Source organism: Quercus suber, unplaced genomic scaffold (genome assembly GCF_002906115.3).
Source record: "Quercus suber isolate HL8 unplaced genomic scaffold, Cork oak 2.0 scaffold_562, whole genome shotgun sequence".
In the NCBI taxonomy this organism is placed as follows: Eukaryota; Viridiplantae; Streptophyta; class Magnoliopsida; order Fagales; family Fagaceae; genus Quercus; species Quercus suber.
This window is the reverse complement of record NW_027070007.1, coordinates 456,032-461,813: the sequence shown is the minus strand read 5'-3', so window position 1 is coordinate 461,813 and position 5,782 is coordinate 456,032. Positions and strand designations below refer to the sequence as shown.

Here is a 5,782-nt window from a genome sequence, read left to right as displayed (position 1 = left end):
GGGGCATCGAAGAAAGCCTTGGGTTTGAAGAGAGTAGAGAGTAAATGAGAAAGAGAGAAGGAAGAGAGAGAAAATAGGAGAAATAATGAGAGAGGAGAGAGAAATTCACGGGTTAAAATGTATATACCATTCAGCTACAGTATTATCTTACATTTAAGATGGTACTGTAGCTATATGTCAAATTTTTTTTAGCATTTTAGCATATGGGTTTTCCGTTGCTAGCGTTTTTGCGTTTTTTGGGCTTGTATGCCAAATGTACCTTACATTTGGCATATAGCAAGCTCAATGTGGATGCTCTTAACCGTTAAAACTCTTTTTTAGGGAAAACTGTGGATGGTTTTTATTTTTTTATTTTTTTTTTTTTTTGTGGGTTGATATGAAAATCCAAAGTTTCTACTGTTCTACCTCCTCATCCTACCTAAATTATCAGTGCATCTATTTAATTCGTGTTGATGCAAAAATCTGACATAGGGTTATCTATCCAATCTTTTAATTTTTTTTTTTTTTAAAAAAAATCTGACATGGCAGTATCTTATTGGATAATGCAAATTTGAGTTTTTAATAGGGCATCCTTACACTGTAGCATTTCATTTTTCAGGTCACGGGGCTTCGTCACTTTTATTTACATATATAAACTCTTCTTCATTCCCTTCAATCTCTATGCCATCGGCTACGAGATAGTCTCAACTTTCTCATTTCTTGTTTTTTCCTTTCACTACAATAAATAAGCCTACCACCAGAAAATAAAGAAGCCCGAACCATATCTTTTTCTCTGTACTACATATATTTCTTTATTTATGGGTAGCCTCAATTCTGAAAATGTAACCAGCCACACTTCTTCCTCTAACATTAGCCCTTTGGACCCTGAGGAGTTCAGGCGACAAGGCCATATGATCATAGATTTCCTAGCTGATTATTACCGCGATGTAGAGAAATACCCAGTTCTAAGCCAAGTCGAACCGGGATATCTCCAAAAACGCTTGCCAAAGTCCACCCCACATAATCCAGAACCCATTGAAACCGTTCTCCAAGACGTGCAGGAGCACATTGTTCCTCGTTTAACACATTGGCAAAGCCCAAACTTCTTTGCTTACTTCCAATGCACTAGTAGCATTGCAGGGTTTCTAGGCGAGATGCTTAGCACCGGCTTCAATGTGGTCGGATTCAGTTGGATTGCACCACCAGCAGCTACTGAACTAGAGACAATAGTCGTGGATTGGCTTGGAGAGATGCTTGAGCTGCCAAAGTCTTTCCTTTTCTTAGTCAACATCATATGCACTATCACCTGACTCACTACGAGCCCAAATTTGCGAAGATGTGGAAGCATGCCTAGTTCCATTGTTTTTATGTGCCACTGTGGGAACAACTCCAACGGCTGCCATTGATCCACTAGAATCATTATGTGCTGTGTCAAAAGATTATGGAATGTGGGTTCATGTTGATGCTGCTTATGCCGGAAGTGCCTGTATTTGTCCTGAGTTTCGGCCCTTCATCGATGGTGTTGAGGGTACGAACTCATTTAGTCTCAATGCACACAAGTGGTTCTTAACCTCTTTGGATTGTTGCTGCCTTTGGGTAAAAGATCCGAGCTCCTTGATAAAGTCACTCTCAACCAACCCTGAGTTCTTGAGGAATAAAGCCTCGGATTCAAAGCAAGTGGTGGACTATAAAGACTGGCAGATAACCCTAAGCCGAAGATTTCGTTCCTTGAAATTATGGTTTGTGCTTAGAAGCTATGGTGTAGCTAACCTTAGGAGCTTCATGAGAAACCATGTGAAAATGGCCAACCTTTTTGAAGGGCTTGTAGCTATGGATAAAAGGTTTGAAATTGTGGTCCCTACAAATTTTGCCATGGTTTGTTTCAGGATTTTGCCATCGGCACTAAGTGAGACAATATACAAAAATGGTAAGCTTGACATAGTAAGCGAGAAACATGCGATTGAGGCAAACCGCAAATTGTTGGAGTCCATTAACATGTCGGGCTGTGTCTTCATGACTCATGCGATGGTCGAGGGAGTATACGTGATACGATTTGCCGTTGGTGCTACTCTTGTTAAGGAACGACACGTTATCACGGCTTGGAAAGTGGTGCAGGAGCATGCAAATGTCATACTAAGCACTTAATTAGTTCTTGTGTAAGCCTAGCTAGGCTGAATCTTCTTTGCATGCAGCCAGTAAAATAATTTTTTTCGTACAATAAATGAGGGTAAGGATTTGAAATTTAGTTCTCCCCATGACAAGAATCAATCCCCTCCACCGTTTATTAAAATATTACCAATGTAATTTTGAATTTAAAAAATAAAAGCATGAATTTGCTAAGTGTGTTTGCGGAAATATTATAAACTAGCTTTTTTATTTTGAGCATTGTTTGTGGTTCTCATATTACTTTTTGTATTAACTTTATTTCAATAATCAAATTTAAAATTTTTTTGAAATATGCTAACTTTTAGCTTTTTGTCCCATATTATGAAAATAATCTATTGAAAATAAACAATTCACAAACAAACTTCCATTTAAGAACAACTTATCTATAACCTTTTGAAGAAATCATTTGTTAAAAGTATTACAGATAAAAGTTAACTTTTAGTCTAATTTTTAATTTTTTAAAAATATATTAATTTTTAATTTTTTATCTCATATTATACAAATACTCTATTGAAAATAAACAATTCACAAATGGACTTCCATTTGAAAACAACTTATCTATAGCTTTTGATGAAATCATTTGTTAACAGCACTGTATGTAAAAGTTAAAATCTAAATATAATAAGTTAATTGTTTTTTTTTTTTTAACTAAAATTAGTCTAGAAAAAAGAGTAGAGTCAAACCCGCAATAATTAAAAAGTAACTAGCATTTGTACAAAAACCAGAGCATGAGACCTACAAACAATCAACTTTACCTTACTTCTTAAACAAAAAGTTATAGTTGGTCCCCCAATGTGCCAAGCCGGTTGACTAATTAAGCTCACTTAAGCCCAAAAAAAAAAAAAAAAAAAACCTTCTTCTTTGCGGTACCCACAAATAAAAGAAGCAATAAGTAATAAACTAGCAGTTTTGAGCTATTTAAGTGCATCCCAAATGCACATTTAGTGTTGAAAAAACATGGTTTGTATCACATACAAAATATATGCAATAGAAAATTAATGAGTCTACTTCATTCGCAATTAATAACATTTACTATGTAAATTTTAGAATTTAAGAATAAGAGAACGTACCTTGATGCAGTGAAATTCAAAACCAAATATTAGAAGTACTTGGAAACAATTTTAATCTTCACTCTAATTTTACTTTTACCCAAGAAGTGTGATCTCTCAATTAGTTTACACGTATGTGTTCAAGTGAGAATAAGAAAATGGCTTACACTCACATACACACAATTTCATTCTATATGAAATTTTGTATGTTTCTTTTCTTATATATAATTGATTATCTAATTAGGCTAGCCTTTTTAGGCCATTCCAATTGGGTTTTAGTATGTGGCTTGAAGTAGGACCAAAATGGACAAATAAAACACTAGCTCTAATGAATTTTGGGCTTTTCTGTCAACTCTTGACAAGCCCAAAATTACCATTAATTATATTTAATATCACTATATAAATATAATTGCACTCTAGGTCTTATTAATAAATTATATCTCAAGACTTTATTATACATTCAACCCCTTCATTAAAATCTTTGTAGTAATACAAAGTCATGAATATTGACTACCACTTTGAAGATTATTACATCTTAATTCTTGAGTACCCAGTTTAATCCTTTAAGTTATTCATCATATATTTATGAAATCCAATTTCATAAATATATATATATATATATATATTTTAATAACTTCTTACTAAAATAGTTAGGCCTAACATTTTAAATAACCAAATCTAATAAACTTATCTCAATGGAATATTTTATATCTCCATTAAGAGATTATAAATTTCATCTTGAGAATATATGATCTTTCAACATTAAATGTAACTGCCCAACATACTAAGGTTTTGATCATGACTTTAGATCTCACTCCTGATATATCAAAGTAACCTACACTTCATGATCAGGTTCATTATTCTTTCAAAATTAAGAGTTGATGTAAATAGAAGTCGTGAGATTTATTATTCATTTGACAGTCGTTAGTAGAATAGTAAATCTCACAGCGATCCAATTCAATATGTCTTAACACTTAAAACATATCAACATATCAACTAGAAGTCTCCACTTCCATGATCAAGACAAATCATTTTAGTTAATATGTTATAGTCTTCGCAGATGAAATGCCCAATTTCATCACCGACTACGAACTAAAATTCTGAATTTACAAAGAACTTGTGATTTATATCTTCTATGACTAAATCACATAAATTACATACTATGCATCTCATGGATTATATCATAATGTCCAAATATTCATGTTACCATTATTTTAGATAATAATAAAATAATTTTATTAATCACAACATAATGTCATATATAGCATCATACAATATGATTTAAAGGGTATATATCCTAACACTTAGAGCCTAGCAAAAACTTTTAACTTTTTAATCAAGATCTACAGATAAAATTGTTCTTCTAGCAAAGGAATAAGCAAGTTGGTTGCCCTCCCTTTTTACATGTCTGAAACTATATATATTTATGAAAAACCTTTGATAGAATCCAAATCTCTTCAATAACATGACCAAACATAGTTTTTGATAGCGTCTAGTTGTTGATTGCTGTGACCAGACTCCTCGGTTGCACATCTCTAAAAGGTTTTCATTGCACATCAACAAATTCATTGAGTAGTTCCTTAGCTTTAAATGCCATTTCTGTCAAAGCCCATGTTGGTTGCTTTTCTTTGATCCTATTTCTTCTTTGCCAAAGGCACCAGGTGATCATAGAAAATAATGCTATCGTGAGAGGAGGAGCTTGTTCAATCACTGTACTAGCCAATTCAAACACTTGGAACTTACCTGGCTCAATAAAGCTTGATCTTGTTAATGTTATACGTATAATTCAGGGTTAATTAGGGTTATAGGTTTCCCTTTGAATAAAGGAGAAATTGAGACCGACATGGTTTTGTTCCATCCACAAAACTGATTAAATTATGACTTTTCAAATAAGGGAGGAATTGGCAAGCCACAAAATATGATTTGTTTGATCAAGCTTGATCAACACAAGGTGAGAAAAATTATGTAGTGAGGAAGAGGCCGTTGTTGCAAGACTTATATATATATATATATAATTTTTTGTAGGGAAAGAGAGATTTGAGTTATGATATTCCCGTTAAAAATACCAACAATTATTAGTTAAGCTATAAGACTCTTGGCATTGCAAGAGTTATTAGACTCTTACACCATGAAAGAAAAGTAACACAAAGTTTTTTTTTTTCTTTAATAGTTCGATATTTACAATAGAAGAGATAATCGGAACCCTAGATGTTATGAACAAACTAAAAGGTACCAAAAAGTTGAAATGCAAACTCTTGATAGTAACACAAGCTTTTAAGATGGGCTTTCAAGTTATAGAATACCCTTCCCAAAGTATTTGTTTATATACAGAAAATAAATACTCCCTCTATCTCACTTTATTTGTCCTATTTGAAAAGTCAAACTTTTTAAGGAACATCATTTATTGTCTTGTCTGTCTTATAAAAATATATAAGTTTACAAAACTACCCTTAAATAAATTTATCAGCTTTTTTTTTTTTTAAGTTATTCTTAATGAGGCAACTAAAAAGGTGCCCCAATTAGATTGATTTTTAAAATATTTGTTAGTTTTTTTTTTTTCAAATAGTTTTGAAAATAAAGTAGAGGTA

General features: G+C 32.7%; 1 pseudogene; it reads left to right on the top strand.

The window, feature by feature from the left end:
• The first annotated feature begins 797 nt into the window (after positions 1–797).
• LOC112008159 (tyrosine/DOPA decarboxylase 2-like) lies at positions 798–2,124 on the top strand (annotated as a pseudogene).
• The last annotated feature ends 3,658 nt before the right edge of the window (positions 2,125–5,782 follow it).